The sequence below is a fragment of the Varroa destructor genome, unplaced genomic scaffold, assembly GCF_002443255.2.
Source record: "Varroa destructor unplaced genomic scaffold, Vdes_3.0 BEIS01000007.1, whole genome shotgun sequence".
In the NCBI taxonomy this organism is placed as follows: domain Eukaryota; kingdom Metazoa; phylum Arthropoda; class Arachnida; order Mesostigmata; family Varroidae; genus Varroa; species Varroa destructor.
In genome coordinates this window covers 19,754,626-19,773,094 of record NW_019211460.1, presented here as the reverse complement: position 1 = coordinate 19,773,094, position 18,469 = coordinate 19,754,626, and the positions used below count along the sequence as shown (strand labels likewise).

The following is an 18,469-nucleotide window of genomic DNA, read 5'->3' as shown; positions in this document are numbered from 1 at the left end:
GAAATAATCGATTTGTGAACTTGATTGACATCAACAACTCAAGTGAAGTCTCTATAGCATTTTAGGATGGTGCAAATGGAAAAGTTATAATACGTAAAGGCTACTTAAGGATCATCCTGACCGAATAAAACAACTTTGCTTATGGCACATGAGAAAGTGTAAACAAAACGCACAGCTTTTTGGGAAAGACTATTTGAAGCGATGGATTTACTGAACAACTGTGAACCTACATGCTATATAGGGATGCCATACAATATTTTGATGAGAATGTTTCCAAAAAGATGGATTCGATATAGAAGTCCCGGAACACTTCAAACAGAATGTGTACGCCAGAAACCCTTGTAGTGACGCAGTGAAAGATTTAAAAGCCGAAGTTGAGATACCACTGACCAAGAGAGAAATCATTTGAAACATCTGTAAATAAAAAATGAGGTAAACATGCTTGTGTAGAGGGCCACGTTCTATGTAGATTGGAATTGTAGCATATTATATATATAGCCAACTTTGTACAAAGTTATAGATATTGCCACCGTTCTTCCTGATGACATGTTCGAAAACAACTATTTACCCTAAACAAGATGCGCAATATCAAATGGGAATTATTTTCTCCGCTTGACCCGGGGTAATATGCTATGTGGACATCTTTGGGGTCATGTCATGGGCGTTTCACTAAAAAACATGTTTTAATTCGACTTTTTGTACTTTATTGAGCTGTAAATATTTGTTCTGCTTGGAAAAATAAATCCGTCTCTTTTTCGAGTTTGATTGGTATCATACCATTATATACTGTCTACAAACATGTAGAGCTTATCGGATGATATAGGGTGTTGGGAGCAAGCGTAATATATGGGTAAGCAGATTTCAAAGTGGTCCGATTTGGCCATCTAGCGTTTGTTGGACTAAACAGCTACGGGTACATGCCATCGGCTCGACGTCAGTTGTTCTTTGCTGCCTTAACGGTATGCCAACTACGATTTTATATATACTTATTTCGTAGATCCTTCGAAAAAGAGGCTACCAATTTTTTTTTTTTAGTAAGCGGCGACCCTTCACTTAAATTCACTGAGCCTTATGAAAAATTGCCTTTGCTTTACTTTGCATAACTTAGAGCTACTAATCAAGTTGCGTGATGCCTTCTGGACAAACGTCCCACGCCTCGGGTAGATTTTCATTGTTGCCAATGTGTTTACAGGCAAGTATCCAACTCTTCTTAGGCAATGCGAGCTAATCATGAATATTTATGACAGCAGACAAGTTCGCAATCGATCAACGCGTATACGAGCCTCCATAGTCGAGCTTCACTTAATGGCTTACTTAGAATAGTCGAACTGGACCGAATTGCATTTACACAGATAGGGGTGTTTGAGGGCACAGGGGTGGCAATATAAATCAAAGATAAAATCCTTGATGAAAACAAATATTTGGTTAGCCGTCCGCCTTGTTTCAGTTACACGCCTGCAGATAGTCGCTTTGAGTAATCTAGTAAAGGCATGTTTCATCCTACAGTATCTTATACAACGTCCAACGTGAATAAATGCCAACTGGCTCGGCTTTTGCTTTTATTAGTACATTTCTCAAAACGCATTTACTTGGATATTTACCCTTTATGATATTAACTATAGGTCGACTCAAAGGCTAGAAAGTTATTGTATGGAACGAAGAAGGGAACATTTTTACAACTGGTTATTATAAGATTAAGCAGATTATGACAGGGAAAATGGTAACTGCCGTATAGAATTGAGGAGACGAATACCGCTAACCCTGAAAGACAGGCGTTTGGAATGACTTTGGAAGTGTAACCTGAATTATTCGGAGTGCAAGAACCTGTAATTGTAAGAAATGTAACCTGTATCCGAACCTATAATTGGCCGGAGTGCAAGGCGGAGGTCGAGTAGCTGATCGATAACTAGTATTTATTAAGCGTTTTACCCAATAACAAGAACTGTTTTAAGGCGACTTTCCTTGTGAGCCTAACCTAATCGCATGCATTATGAACAATCTGCCAGCATGGGCTAACTATATTAATGGTTCTGCTAGTGTTCGACTGCAGTTACTTCTACAACTTACAAACTAAATATTTGGGTTTGGACCTTTTACTGATCGAGAGTTTTTATATTAGTTAGATGTGCTCTGAAAATGACCGCCCTAGATACCTACTCGTGTGGTCACTGAGCCCATATCGTCGAGTTGGTGCGTGTATTAATCTATAACCCCTGCATTTTGTTTCAGGTGAAGTTACGGTGACTGTCCAAGCTATCTCTCGCCACCGCAAGCATGAAGCGCAACACCTTGCCTATTAACTATTTGACAATAATATCGTCAAGCGATTACCAACGTTGTCAACGTACGGCACCGTGGGTCATGTTACTGTCAATGAGAGAATGAACAACTGTCTCCCGAAGCCAAAAACGTTTTGAAGTCTGTATTTTCCTTGTTTCGCTCCAGAATACGTTGAGGTGGCTTTGAGGATTTTGATTCGTATGCTGAGGAAGACTATTAGTGATGGGGTCTCTAACCTTATTAGAGAGTATGCCGCTTTCTGTACTTGACGCTAGCTTTTTTCAAGATTAGACCGCAGCCCATAGACTTGTAAGTTTTTAGGGGGCAAAGGCAAATAAACAAAATACCACGAAAGACAGCTATTGAAAGCAAACGTTACCTCGTGAAGGAGGTCGCCCAAAGAAGTGTGTACTCCAATGGCCTCTTTGTTGATTAAAGATACTGAGGATCTCTCGAGAAGATGATAACTAAAAATTTCAGCCTTACGAGTTGCGCTAATATGATCCAACAAGAAAACGAATGAACCCTGAAAATGGAAAATGCGATATTAAGGTTATGTCCTGCCTTCGTAGTTCGCTGTTACACACAATTGAAATAATACGACGTATTTAGGTCACCGTATTTAGCTTTGGCGCATTGTGTGAATGCAACGAAATAGAACAGACATTTGCTGGTTGTTAACTGTTTACATTTTATTATGTCTTATTTATGTCATTCTATACGTAGGTTATAGAACTTATGTGAGCTTCAGGATCCGTTCTATGTGCGTATCGTTCTTAACACACACAGTTATTGAAATCATTTTCAGTAAATTATAACCTAATAAATGCAACATTGTCTGCTGTATGAGTTATTAAAGGATGCGAAATAGGCGCACATGCCGTATCCTCACGACGGATATTTCTGAAGCCGTAAAGGCCGCCTTGGGTAACGAGCCACGAACAGTTCTGTAAAAACGTAAGAGGGAAATAAACTGAAAAATCATTGTCGATAGGACCGCTATTTTCGGTTGAAGCGAGGATTCTGTTTTAATATGCTATCTTCTAAGTTATTCAACAGTCCGTATTTGTCTGTTTATATTAAGTGTGATATCTGCAAAAAGCATTTAACGTTCTAGATAACCAGCTCTCTAATGCATTTGGCGCTTTCGTGATTTTCGTTCCGTAGTGATGATATGTTTGTTCAACGTGAACGTTTCAGTTCCGGATAGAATGAAATGGTTCCATTATTCATTCTGGCGTTCGTTCGGTCGTAGTGTTCGAAATTAAACGACCGGACGATTTCTCCTACTTCGCCTACTTGGAAAGCTTATGTTCCATTGAAGTACTTCGCTATAGTTAATTCGTTTAACAGACACAGCGGCGATGAACATTATTTGTTTATTGGTCCAAGATTTGTTTGTGTATTCAGGCTGTCCAGTTTCAACAAAAACATGCGCTGGCTTAGGTGCACGACGGCCAACTAGGCCAGCCCACTATGTGTACATTAGGTCCACAGCACAGAGAATAGGCATTGGATTAAGTCTGGGCAATATAATCGGTTCTACGATGCAGACAATGCCAACGGACGATTCTCCAAGTGCTTGAGTAGATACAGCTGGAACGCTCGTTACATAATAACAATACGCAGCTTTATGACCATTTCTGTTTGGGAGTTCAAAACAAATGAGGTGTGCTATTATTTACAGCCCCTTTCAGCAACCCATGAGCTGAAGCCGTGTTGTAAGCCGAATGCTATGATCAGTCATAGAAGCAACAGCTTTTTTTCTTTCGGCTTGACTGAATAATCCTTTTTATTCATTATATCCCATCTTTGCTATTCCGAAAGAGGATTAACGCCACGTTATCTCGATCAAGTCACGTAGAGTGTGTTGTTTGAAGTTAAATGGTGAGGGGTATCCCAAAAAATTTTAGATAGATCATAACCTTTCTGATTATTCTTCCTCGTAAAGAATTAGAAATTATAAGTGGACTTTTGAGCAGAAAAAAAAAATTGACATTATAGTAGAAGTACAAATACAGCGTCGGAGGCAGATCGAGCTACAAGGTTTAAAATTAATCAGATAAAAGATAAATTTGAAACGGATGGAATTTTCATAGATGAAGTTACGGAAGATCGAGAACATCAACGGCCTTCACCAGCCAAAAGAGTTCTAGCAAAACATCCGACATAGCTGCGAGATAAATAAGTCATAAGCGTGACATCAAAACACCAGTTGTCTGTCTCATTTCAAGACGATGTAAATAAAAGGGTTACGTTCTAGCAATTCGATGTTCGGACCTAATTCGGTTTGAGAAAGATAATCTTGAAGAAGATGTTTAGTAAAATGTGAACAAGACGCAGAGTTATCGGGACAATGATTTAAATTTATCAATTAATGGCGCAAATAATCGGCAGAAGTTGTAGTTACAAAGCTACTTAAATCCACACATTACCGCAGGAAAACCATGTGAATTTACCAATGCAATCTAAGCGAGATGTTGATGAAACCATTATTTTTCTAGCCATAATTTATCACGAAATTTGTTAGATTACGCACTGCAAAAATTACGAATTTTACTTCCAACAGAGGCACGTGCACACTATCGACGTCAAACAAAAAAAAAAAATCCAAATAGACGGGTCGGACCAATAGGTCCCCTAACATATTCTACACCTCATACTAATGGTTTTTTGCCAATGATACACTGTAAGCCGTTCACGCCTTAAGATTAAGAGGCTAAACTTAAATACAACTTTTGTTAAAGTTTATGTCAATCAATAACAACTGTATTGAGCAGAAGGGTGACCTTTAAATGCGTGCGGTAACGGCACTTCATGTAGATTTCCTTGTGATTTAAATGTTGACCATATCAAAATATTGATTTTTTAATTGTTTGAGCTCTGTATACTTTCTTTGGAACACTGCGTTTATATACAGAGCGCAGTACCTAACTTATGGCAGGCCGTCGCAGGCTGTTCGTCGTCACGGGCATGTACGCATCCGCGACTCTTGGTACTAGAGAAAAACCCGTTCTCTTTAGAATAAGCTCATCATCGTCGAAAACTGTATATTTAAACAAATACAATTCTTATCTATTTCTTTCACTTTACCCCACCAATATTAAAAATTGTTTTTACTGAAACTTGACAATTTATGTTATTGCCAGTTTTCCGGCAGATCATGAAAAGTTCGGGGAAGATTTCTGTCACGTAAACCGTGGGACCCTCAATATATATTTTACATTTAAAGGGCCCGAATATTCACCAAAAAAGCTCAAACGCACACATGAACTTATAAAAATTAAGGCCGTTATATCGAGTCGTAATTGGGTGGCCCAGGTAAGTTTTACAAGGTATTGAGCTTTTGCTCTTCGAACCTTTTAGCCATGTTGATTATTTACATTTTTTGTACCTTTCATCTGCTGCCAGCATAAAATTCAATGCCACTAGCATTTTTCTTTATATAGTATACCTGAACGATACGTAAACAAGTTCTGTACGTACCAATATCGGTAGACGCAGGCAGGGCTATTGTTGGAAAGTCATTTATGGATTTAAGAAGAAAAATTTTGAAAATGACGGGTTAGCGTTTTAAGACCCAAAAAGAAACCGCTATCTCGATTTAGATTCAATCTTAGAAAGTATAAGAAAAAGCACCCTTTTAGGTACCGCACCTTATATATATATATATGCCGAGAAGCACGTGAGGTGGTCTAGAGACAGAACGTTGGTACGTTTGTTGGAGGGCAGTCTGACTAAAGTTTCATAACAGCACCGGACACAAAATTCGGAACTACTTATATAGAAATGTTTCGGAGCTGAACGTCCTCCTTGTATAGCAACAGCGACAAAAATGCCTAGGATTACTGGTATGACCCGTGCTCGCGCTGATGGATCGCGGTTAATGGTCATCCCGGGTTTGCTGCAACGACGTTATGTCATTATCCCCAATATTGCCCAGTTGCCATGGTAACTACGCAATACCTGCTCTATTTGCAGATTTATAACCAGATCTATTACAGAATTAACTTCGATTGTTAGGGCTATGTTCGCTGACGCGCACAAGCGCGCATCTCGCTACTTCTTCTGCAACCGTCCAGTCAAGAAATAGTAGTTTCGATGGCGACTTCCTTTACATTTAACGACACTACCATAGACTTTAGCCTTGCTAGTTGGCCGACCACTCTATCTGTCCTCGAATTAGATAGCCTACCACTCTGACGATCCGCTTTCCTCTCACGGCCGCCAGTGATAATGACGACGTAATAGTACCAACGCAGGAATTCTTTACTTGAACACGACCTTGTCCCTTTATATAGAAAATTAGTGGTACAGGATATATATATCGCCAGAGTTACGATGAAGCAGAAAACATGCTCAGGTTCACAAGAATTATCAATAAGACGTAATTTTCGTGTAGGTTGATCTATCACAGCAAAGTATAATGAACAAACGGCAAATCATACACAACATCTTCATCTCCAAACCCCCCTCAGAAGAAGACAATCATCAGATGTCATGTTGAAAATGTGACATAGCTGAGGTATAGCAGCACAGAAAGCATGCATAACACATATTTATTTTATTTCGTTATATTCTACAAAATATTTATAAGCAATTAGAGAGGGTATTATCTGACGTATCTATATCATTTATTTGAGTTTAGTTTACTGCAATTCAATGTACGCACTTCCTAACTGATAAAAAAAGGGCAGCTCCGAAGGCAATATTATACGTCCCTGGGGTTCCACGGGATTGCGAGTTGCATACAATTTCTCCTCTCCAGGTACAACGTCCTAAAGTTTTATATCGAATAACAACAAAAAAATCAAACTAGTGCTCGAGACCATATCAACTTTTTTGCTAGCTGGCCGATCCGACAGAAAATTAAGTATGCCGACTTAGCATAAACAAATTTTGTGTACTAAGAGTGTAGCAAGTATAGAGTTACTTAAGAAGGCAAAGTACACGGAAGGGCCGGTCGTATTTACTAGACTCCAGGTGTGCTTGGCAGGTGCATGTTAGCGTGGGCGTATTTCGCCTCGAAATCAGAGTCTCGCGGTTCGTGCGAGCAGACGTTCGTGTCGCGGACGCCCAGTAAACAAAATATGCCCTACACTCCGCTATGAAAGGCCGAAAAAGTCTCGGCTAGCAGCTGACGGCAAATGAGGGGAGGCATGGTTTATGTCTCAGCGTTTTTTGCTCATAGCTCTCGTCCTCCTTAGTTAGCACAGCAATTCGGAGTTCTTTACCGTTGTTGTCGTGGGTCGGAGACACGGCTGCAATCTAGTCATGGCTAGAAACTGAAGCCTCCACATACGTACAGGCCTCACACGTAAAAGTGTAACTTCGTAAAAGTCTTCTGTACTTCGCTAGACCACAGAAATATGTGCACGATAGGTATAGAGTTTTTTTTAGAGGAATTTATGAAAATAGTAGAGAATTTACTGAATGAAAAGCGCAGAAGAGATGGTCGGACTTTGCGGATAATTGGGCAGGTATGAAACAAACACTTTTGTGTAATATGGTGTTTTTATAGCACAGGTGACTGGCCATCAGAAAGTGAAGGTTAGCATCCTTTAGGCGTCGCTTACTTTGCTTGGGTAAGTATGCCTTAAGCAATTTAGCAGATGTAGCGCGATCCGCCGCAAATATGTCACCTAACGATCCACAATTTATGTTTTACGTATTGCTAATTGTGAAAATCGAAATACTCTATCATGCTAAAAACTTCCACTTTCGATTCCGTCAATGTCCATTTCCCAATAGGCAAACTAAGCTGTATTTTGTGGAGCAAATATGAGCGATTACCGAACCGATTTCTGATTTTTCCAAACCGTATTTTCAGTTGGCTTCTGACTTCAGTTGGGGTCAAGTTCAATAGATTTTACAGTTTTGCCATGTAGAACCGTATCTGCTGTAAGGGTTTCTCATTATAATACGTGATGGCTGCAATCATAACGCTTGACCATTTTGATTCCTATTCCTTAACCCTCGCAGAATTTCTTACTATGGAAAGATTGTTTGGAAGGATGTTTCATTAAATAGCACGCTTTTTCTAGCTAAATAGCAGTGACTCTTAGGGAGATGAATTAAAATTAGCAGCCTTAGTAATACGATCTTACGAATATTTTAGGATCACTTACTCCACAAAACTTGGACGGCTTCCTAGAAAAAAAAAAGGAGTAATGAGCAAACTGACTTTAGCGAGACTAGCAAAATTATACGAGTTAAAATAATGATAATTTCCTATAGACGGTCCCTGCGAATCAGAATTTCGATCAGTCAACATGTTTCTCTATAATATGATTCCTAGCTTGTTACACTGAATAATGTAAATTTCTAATTAAAAACAAGTCTCTTTGAAGCTAAGTGCTTAGTCAATTGACATACATTTTTCTTTAGGAAATACTAAGCACAATCTCTATGCGAATGCTGGTGATCTTTTCGTAAGTGAGGTAATTTTAAAAAATTTTAAATGATTAATTTAAAAATTTTAATTTTTTAATTTAAATTTTAAAAAATTCTGCGATACCTCCGATCTTGTATGTCAATCGAGCTCAAATCTGCATGTAGCAGAAAAGCTTTGGCTGTGCAGTGTATTGCCTGTACACTGCAAATTTATTTCGCTAAATTAAGCTTTAGTAATAAAAGCTTTTTTTTTGTATAACCGAACAGAAAATGTAGACTTCACATCCACATCTCTGTCTCCCAACGAACGTAATCAAGTACTGAAGGTCACTATTTACGTACCGTCTGCGAAACGGACGATTTTTTCACAGGTAGGCATTGCCAAACAAAACGCAGTTATACTATGAACGTTTTTTTACCGCTCGTCCACCATTCGATTGATCTTTGCGGCGAGTTAGCGCGAAAAACAACAAAAAAAAAAAGAAGATAGGAAATTGTTGTAGTCGACACTGATTATGTGAAGCTTATGTGTTCCAAATAGCCAGAAGCTTCGAGTGGTACACCGTTTGTCACGAAAGCGCCACCTTCCTTTACATAGGTCCCTGATTCAACTTAATGACTCGTCTCTTCTCGTAATCGTTAGATCTTCACGACCTTAGGGCCTTTCGACATTACGGTACCATCAATCAACTCCTTTTGTCGGGAGATTCCACTTCATCAGCGTTGCCACCCATTATCCTTGCTATCGGTGTTATCATTACTCTTGTCGAAATTACCTTTTCGATTTTGGTAGTTTTTTTCATTGAACTTGTGTAAGCCAATTTGGTTTCTGCGATCTTCGCTTGGTTAAACTGCTGTCAAGTTTTTAGAACGATGCGACACTATAGAAACGAGCGAAATCACAGCAACGGTCAGAGCATAACACCGGCCAATTCTTTCGTTGGTTGTACGGCATATTTGCAGTACTATCGCGCTTTTTCAAGCTGGATCTAAATTATCAATGAATGGGTACACTCTAATTTTTCCGCCAGTGATGGCGTCTCTGCCATCACTGCAGATCGATAACAAATGGTCGCGGGCTAGAGATCGTTACGATTTGATAAACTCGCTGATATCTGCAAACAGAGATGCTACAACGTGTTTGATTGAATCATTTTGTTGATTATGATACGACTGACGGATGCGAGCAACAGGAACATTGTGCGGCAGTACAGAGGACGTCATACGTAAGCGCCGACAGGGAAAGGCAAGTACCATGACAAGTGTTCGGTGCCTAAGGGGCTTTAGATAATCATGACGAACAGCTTAAATGCGATACCTTGTGAACCCCAGGACTATTCCAGTACTGCCAGACTATGATTACCTTACACGTGTTTAGGGATACAACGGTGTTAAAGGTCATTGCAGTGCCTAAAAGTTCACCCATCAGGAGATGAATTTTAATGGTAGGGTAAAAAGTAAGTGAGTTGGACCGTTATGATTATACCTTTTTGGAATACCTACGTATACGCTATAAATTCTAATGCACATAGACATGTCACTGAATTCTAATTGTTGATTAATCACAAATATTCTACGAAACAAATATGATAGATCTCAAAGGCGCATTTTTTGCAAATACAAGTTACTTTAACACTAAACCTGCGACTAGCAGTAGATTTAGCCGTTTCGCAAAATATTTTGTAAAAGTTTATATACATAAAAAAGCTATCATATCCCCATCGAATTTTTCCTCTTTCATTTGAAAAACAACGTTACTTGATATTCCAAAAACAATATTTTTTAAGTATAGCATACTCTGACCAGGCCCAGCTGGAAGAAGCATACAAGAGACGTTGGCACCTTTGTGTTAAAATACGGTTGAAGAAAAGATGCATCATTCGCTTTCTGTTTCTTTCGCCTCCGTTCCTGGTGCATTTTAAAGGCAACTGTAGTTGTCATTTACCCAACTGTATTTATATTGATTAGCATCTCAAAAGCAACTGGTAAATGCATCTTTTTGACAGGACTAAAGTTCCTTTGCTGGCGCAGTACATATGTCTTGCTGGCTTTGTTGGATACGCAAACACGTGCGATAAACGCAAGTGCATAACGCAGATAGCGTTATAAACCTACAGAGGTGGGCTAGATGTTCCGCCTACCTAACCCTCAACAAAAAGGTCTCTAGCAATTCGGATCAGTATAAATTCAAAAGCTCTTAGTGGTAGCTAGAAAGATCTATGTAGCCACTAGACCGTACGGGGATTCCGCACGACTTTTGTCGTACTGTCCCGAAAAATCTCTAGGGATGGAAATTATCGAACACTTCTGGGTTGAGGAAAATGTTCAAACGCTGGGGCTATGTTGTGGGGTATCGAATACAAAGTAGTTCACTAAGAATTTTTTGGTATCTACGAAAAAAATAAATGGAATTATTTCAGTATTCTCTTCAGTTATGTTATATTAGCTAAAATGAATAGTATTCATCGATTTCAAAGTTGGGCACACTATAGGGAACTTATAAAGTCCTCCAGATCTAAGTGATGCTAGCGAGGATTTAACCCCTTCGAAAATAACCTTACGTGTTATTTCTAAATGTAAACACAGTTTAGATAGATATGCGCGCCTTGACAAACGAAAAAGCACAAAACATTATGCCAGCGATACGGTTTGAAGCGTTGGTGGGGTGTTGTTTCTTCTTTCATTTGATCTAAAACACACGGCGTTATCCCAGTGTACATCTATGAAAAGAAGAAAAATATTGCATGAGAAGTGGCCGAAGGAAAGCGTCACGTTTGAATTTTCCGATCTTCACAATGGTTATACAATTGCAAACATTTTAAAAGAGCAGCTTAATAACACGCCCTTTATTTACATAGAGAAACGATATGTATTTTATGTGTACCTTTATCGACGATTCTGGTGCATTTTACGGTTTCACCATGGTTGCTGGTGAAACCGTAAAATGCACAAAAAATGCAGAATGGGGCTTGTAGATGTTCTTGCTTACGAGGGCGCGAGATTACAGGAGAGTTACTCTCAATAAGAGACAAAACGCCTTATGTTTCATTCTATAGCATCACGAGCGATTGATATATGTCTGAGCTTTATGGTTTTACAATTTTGAGCATGTTTGTCTCGTGATTGCGCATCGATATTCAATCACTATGCTCACTTCCGCAGGAGCTTTATGGCCACGTAACATAAGCATGAATCCAAACCACATGGCGTCGTTAATTCAGTTTCTTTAGACGACGCTGTTCATTTGACACATATTGTTACATAACTGACACTCGGCCCAAAGTGTGGTGCTAATTGGTTACGTACCTGGCTTGTAACCGACCATATACAACAAACCTTCCCATTCTGCCCTCACTGGGCTTTCATTTGTCAAACATGTGCGCTAAATTTATTTCTGCCACTACCAGCTCCTTCTCATAGATGGACTGAACTGGGTCTTTGTCTCCACTCCGGTATGTTGGCTGCTGGTTTACCAGGAAGTCCTGTAATGACACTCCACTCACTTTCTCATAACTTCTAGTATTTTGGGGGCGTTGGTGTTATTCGGTCGACAACCAATACTCGCCGTTACTGCTTTTGGAGCTACAGCTACTCCAGTCACCCCCGCGGCTGACACGTTGTAAGAAATGGCCTGCTTGTGGCCCCCTACCCCTCTCAGGCCCTTCTTCCTGTGTGTCCGCAAAACTGGCTCTCATATGTCATGATGTGTCAAGACTTTTCAACTTTGCTCATTTCTCATCCCGCGAGTCTTATTTATCCTTCTCTCTTCGTTTATCCTGTCTTATTTTGCCCTGTTTGCTTTCGACCGAGATACATCCTCTCGCTTACTTTTTTTATCCTTGTTCTTTTCATTTTCTTCGATTGGAGTCGTTGTCACTCCCGTGAGCAACGGCTGTGGTGGCAAAATCCTTTGTTGAGGAAATGTATTGCGCTTGACTTGAAGCTTGCTGACGCTACGACGCTCGCTAACTCGCCTGACTGGGCTCGATGCGCTATCTGACATATGAAGTCAGAAAAAAAGAAAGAGTTTTGTAACAGAACGCAGTCGCAAGGAGTCATAAACTCGACTTGAACAACACAATGAAAATATTTTAACTGATTAATATATACGTTGGCTACTAGCGTGTAATGCTGTATCGTATGCAGGAAAAACATGTTCCTTAGTGGATATGCGTAGAGATAGTTACTAGGTCAGGAGCGGATATGGGGCATAGCGGCAAAAAAAAGGAGTCGAATTCAGGTTCTGCAATTGCTAAAGCGATACGTTTATATAAAATGATATACCTACACTACCTAAATGTAACATTTCGGCATAACAAGTTGATAGTGTTATAACAGAGGCCCAATTTCATCCAGGTTACATTGACTGAACCGTGAATTGAGCTATAACCTGTTACTATCTTTAAATTAAAACTCGTCTCGAACATGGTAATGTGCAAATACCGATCGTCACTTAGACACGACCGATGTTAGCTGGGCAGTAAATGCAACGGTTTCCAACGAATTTTTTGCGAAGCTCGGGGAACGACATTTGCGCTGCTAAATGTCAGTCCCCGAGCTTCACGCTGCTGTAGAGATTCCCGAATCAAGCTTGTCTTCAAATTAAAACATAGTATAGCGCGCATCTCACTAGATAGTTATCCAACATTAGAGTTGGTTTCACGCCTAACACTACCGTGCTTAAGCGGAACCGCTAGCTTTTCGCGTCGCATGTGATGCAAGGGTTACGCTGACGGAAGTAATCATTTCTTCTGCCACCGCCTCTTTTCCTGCAGCTTACCACTACTAGTCTATGAGAAAATGAAAGCATAAAGTAGCAAACTTATGTTGCAAGTGTTAGAGGGTGGCGCAGACAGCTGGACTGTAGAAGTGGCACCTCGGACATGTGTTTATCTAGTCTTTTTGAGCAAAATACGGAATGACTTTGGGGAGCATTGAAGCGCCCTGCTCCGGGTGATTGCAATAAATACTCAGCATGTAGTAAACATATTACATTATTACATTCTTCGCCGAAGTATAGGCTTACCGGTCTACCGAAACCTCTAACTTGTTATCTCCATCAGTAAATCGAATAGGCTGAAAGTGTGCCTAAAGCTAGAAAGCGCTGCTTGTGGCTCATATCTAACACGATATGGTACAAAGTCTATAAGCATAAGCACGGACCGTTCGTGCTCACGACCACGCCTAATGATTGCCTTTTGCTATGCATACTTTAGAGGGAATTTGCCCTGCTGCTCGCTGCTCCTGCAGTGTTTGTGCATGTTCTCGGCTGAGCTTTAAAGGCGTCCGGTCTCGGGTCTACCATCCATACACTTCCGGAGGCACTTTCAGCCAAATGACGAGTCCACATTCGCCAGAAAGGAAGGCATACCGTCGTCAAAGGGTACGGCGCTCAGGGTTAGCTACTTTACCACAAAATGGATATAAGTGAGGGTAAGCGGGGAGTAAAAGGAGGGTATGACAAGGAACCATACTAAAGCGACACTAGAAAGAATGAGGCATAACAACAATACTCGATATTTTGCATAACGATAACAAAGAAACTATTTTTTATAGACGGGCTCTACCCTCGCCACATCTAGACATAGAAAACGGAGGAATTGTGGCGCCTGAACAGTAATGAGGGGTTTTGTGGGAAAATAAAAGCGTAGGCTTTATCGAATTTAGCTCGGCTATTGGATATAACGAATAGATAGCTGTTGTTCCTTGGTTGATTTTTTTAGTGCACCTTTCTATAATCAGTATATCTACTAAAATGTATATAATATACAGCTCTATTCTATTATATTTTAATAAAAAAATAACCTGACGTAAGTAGGATTGTTATTGAGTATAAACCCGGTATAAACAAATGGTGCTCAAATCATCACGTTATTGGGCATTTAAAGCAATGTCATATTACTCGTACGCGTTTTAAAATGTTTTTTATTTTAGGTAATTTAATGTTTCCAAAACAAGAAAGTTTCCCAATGTTGAGCACCCGGTCGACAAGTTAAATGGCCGTTAGCAGATTCTGAAGAGCAATGTTTCTGGATGGTAAGGCTGGCGTTAAAAGAAACTGAAAAAGCTTCTAACGGGTGTACTTGCCTATTCCAAGTGTACTCGCCATTTTCCCCCGAAACTATTTTATGAAACGTATGCCGTCCAAATCGTCACATACTAATATCCCCCTCGAAATGACCAACGTGACTCTGATGAAACATCCTTCTACTTTCTTGGTCTGCAACGAAAACCTAAGAGCCTTCATACTTGGTCACATGAACGACATGAGAAATCTTCAAACTTTCAGAAATTTACAAAATCTACAGCCATTACGCCGAACATCGAAGCTGAGTATTATATTTTTGGAATGAATTTTCACGGCCTTGTTTGTATATCGAAAAGGCTTTACATTTTTTTTTTACATAAATCTGGTTTTGATTGAAGGTTTTGTGCCTTCAGGAAAGTTTGTGACTTTCTGATGTTGCTTGCTATATCTGCTCCCATTTGCCTTGTATAATAACAACTGTTATTTTTATGTCGCTTTGGGGTGAGTTTTTGCATACATCAACCACAATCAGCGCGTCATCAATTTTACATAGTCGCCATTTCTCAAGTGTAGTCGACTAATTCAGTTTTCGAAATTCATAAAATCCCTTATAGATACGTGCTTTCGGAACTTGGTAAGCCAAAACAACTAAATAAACGGCAAAGATTACCACCCCTCACTACGAACAGGTCTAACCAATGGTGAATTTCTAACCGAGAACCAAGTGAAAAGCTCAGCAGCCAAAGTGATGCGCTAAGCTAGAGAAACGACTGAAGCAAATAATGGGAGAGTACAGCTTCTCAATCTTCCGCTGGTTACATTTAACGGCTTTGTGAACATTTTCTTGCCAGGCACTTTGCGTCGACAATTGAGGGTGTCGGCTTCAACGCCATCGAATAGCGTCTTCGTTGGCGGTTGACTGGCCAAAGAGCTTGAGTCACATGGTAAGTAAGCAGTACGCTAGTCTCAATTTAGTGGCAACGCTGACAATACGTAAAGAAGGGTACAGAGAGAAGTGACCACTGCTTGAACATGAGCTGCTGTTATTGCTGTGAATTTGAGGATTTGCAAGGCGGTGCTAAAGAGAAATGCGGAGGACGAATTACCCTGAGGGAAGTGGGTGCTTTTTTTGAAGGACTGGTATATCTATACCTCTCAACTGCCTGCTGTCGAAGTTGACAGAATAATAAAACTTGCCGAAGAATCATTTTTGGTCTTGCAGTAGCGAACGTCACAGGCTACGTTCCTTTAATAAGTTACGAGGGTAACGTCACATATTGAAGAGGTGTCTGGCAAAGTGACGATTCATGAGTAAAACCTTACATAATACTACAATACTGCTATATTACAATTAATACAGAGCTACTTTGGTATGGTATTAGCTTCTAATGAAGAAAATAGAACGTATAGGAAAGGAAATATAACCTCTCACCAAAAAATAACTAAAAAACGGTCGGTGTCAACAAAGCGGAATTAAGTGTTAGTACTAAAAATAAAATAAATTGTCGACCTCGACAATTTATTTTCCTGGGATATAGTAGCAGTGGCAACGGTAGTGGTAAAAAACGACCGAATCTGTGCCCTACTCACTAGTGCCTTTGCTTCCCTACTAACTTACCAATGCCAAAACAGCGCAGATGCTGAAAGCAGTACCGACCGTAGCAGTTGGCAATGGCGCTCGTTCCAATGTGTCTGAGTGGAGCTGATTAGTGGCTTGCCAACATCGTCAATTCCTATTAGCTCACGGCGACGATGCTGTCGTACGCCTGCTTTAATGGGTTGGCGGGTTCGCACCAACAGCATCACGTTAACAGCAGTAGCATCAGCCAGGCCAACCGTAGACGTCCCTACTGACGAGTGAGAGTTAATAAGAATCGTGAAAACGGATTCGTCTATGCTATAAACGTTACGCAAAATTTTATCAGTGAATACCCCCCCCCCCCCCCAGTTGATTAAAATGACGCTGAAGTTGTACCTTGTGCAGTGGATATGCTAAACCCTCTTGGGAGACGCCGGCTTTTGTGTAGTCGTATCTGTCGAGATCTTGTCTGCGGTAGAAATATCTTATCGCCCCGGTCGACCTCTAGCGAAACAGAATGTCGCTTATGGCAAATGTGGTCATACACATAAAAATTCACTGGCGTAAAATTGCTGTCTTAAACGTCGACTTGAATACTTGTTAGCGATGCATATTTTGTGGGACTACACATCGTACGTACATATACAAATAAATTGATGAGCAATCGACTTGATCGGTAAACCCATGCCTACAATGTCTGATTTGTTCATACCTACCCCTGGCGATCCAACATGTCCTCCTCCTTATCGACTTATGTACGTCTATGCATTGATAAATTGATTCTGTGCAAGTATTTGCATTATTACCTCCTTCTGGAGTAACAGGTCAAAGCTCAATGGCTATAAGATGTCCACTGAAAGCAGAATTTCGCTTATTATCCAATATCAATAATCAGTTAGACGATCTGCGATGGTTTTCTACAGTACTCATTAACAAGTGACTTCCTAAGATATTAACGAGCGCTCGTCATTGCGGGAGGAGGTAGAGACAGAACAGTGGGTCCCTCTATCTACCCTGATCATTTCTACATCGCCTATCATTCATAAGAAAAGCGTGTAACACTAAATCATAATACAACATACGCTGTAAGGTATGTGCTGATATTGTACCAGTTTACCCAGCATATGTAGGCGTTATTTCGACAACTGAACTTCCAATAAGGAAAAGGTACAATAACCCTACCCGCGACTACGTTCAAAGATTATAGAGAATCTCTTTTTAGGAGAGTTTTCGGGTACTGATGTCGATAGGATACACAGGCCTTTACTGTACATTGAATGAAGGATGTCAATGTACAGAGTTAAAACGGGATTTGGGAAGTTGAATAGATGAAGTAGTGCGCGAAATATTTAGAATTTGTAAGTTTTGATAAGAAAATATTACATATCAGTTTCGATTGTTTTTTTCTATTTGGAAATTGGAAAAATTACTCCAACCAAACGAAATCCCATAGCCTGTAAAAGGTTATAAAACCTTTATAAACCCTTCCTTACAAAACTGGCAGGGTTTTACAGTTGTGTGCTTTACGCTTTTCTGTCTTTGTTGGTATAGTATATTAAAAGAAATAAGCTTTATCTATGGAACAATTAAGGCGTTTCTACGACAATAATTGATCTTGATAAGGTCTTAAGCAAAAGAAAACGACTCAAATACTAACTGGTATCACCAGAATGTTTAATTGTATTTCTCAAGAAGGATTTCATTATACTGTTAACCATTTTCCATTTACCTATATATATTTTTCTCTCCAAAAACATATCGCTTACCGACAGATTGGACGACCGACGCGCAACAAAATCCAGCTCCATAAATTGACACAAGCTTACATTAATGACCTAGTCACTCAAAGAAATTCCACAGAGTAGGTCGTAGACGTACTTTGATTTGTATTAGCTGGAAAAGCTGGCGTCACGTTTTTTCCTACTAACATTTGCACTGCACCCTCTGCTGCTTTGTGACAATATAAATGAGACTCAGGTACGCTTGACTAGTTATATTACCCTTTGCTGTTTGTGCAGACCTGCCTCTCTTAGTAGCTCCGCTTCTTATTGTCACTTTGCAGCGACTTATCGATCGACTAGTCGTCGTTCGTTGAGGGCTACAACGTACACTCTTGCTTATAGGCTCGTATATGCCGTTTTCAGAAAAGCAGAACGAGATGAAGCTCGTCGCGTTTTCATGCCATAGCA

At 40.0% G+C, this 18,469-nt stretch overlaps 2 long non-coding RNA genes across 4 annotated transcripts in view; one reads left to right on the top strand and one right to left on the bottom strand.

Moving 5' to 3' along the window:
• Positions 1 to 3,271, top strand: part of LOC111254516 (uncharacterized) — a 22,578-nt gene extending 19,307 nt beyond the window's left edge. Inside the window, exons 6-7 of one of the 2 annotated variants that reach the window (XR_015317343.1) lie at positions 2,230 to 2,589; positions 3,140 to 3,271. This is a non-coding gene — a long non-coding RNA (uncharacterized LOC111254516). Of the gene's footprint in view, positions 1 to 2,229 lie in introns of both variants that reach the window. The other variant, XR_002675055.2, reaches the window with a different exon arrangement.
• On the bottom strand, positions 3,088 to 18,469 carry LOC147754423 (uncharacterized). 2 transcript variants are annotated; one of them, XR_015317344.1, is made up of 3 exons: positions 18,047 to 18,469; positions 16,320 to 16,551; positions 3,088 to 3,227 (listed from the first exon to the last, which is right to left on the bottom strand). It is a non-coding gene; the product is annotated as an uncharacterized LOC147754423 (long non-coding RNA). The 2 variants fall into 2 exon arrangements; XR_015317345.1 differs by having other exon boundaries at positions 16,320 to 16,548.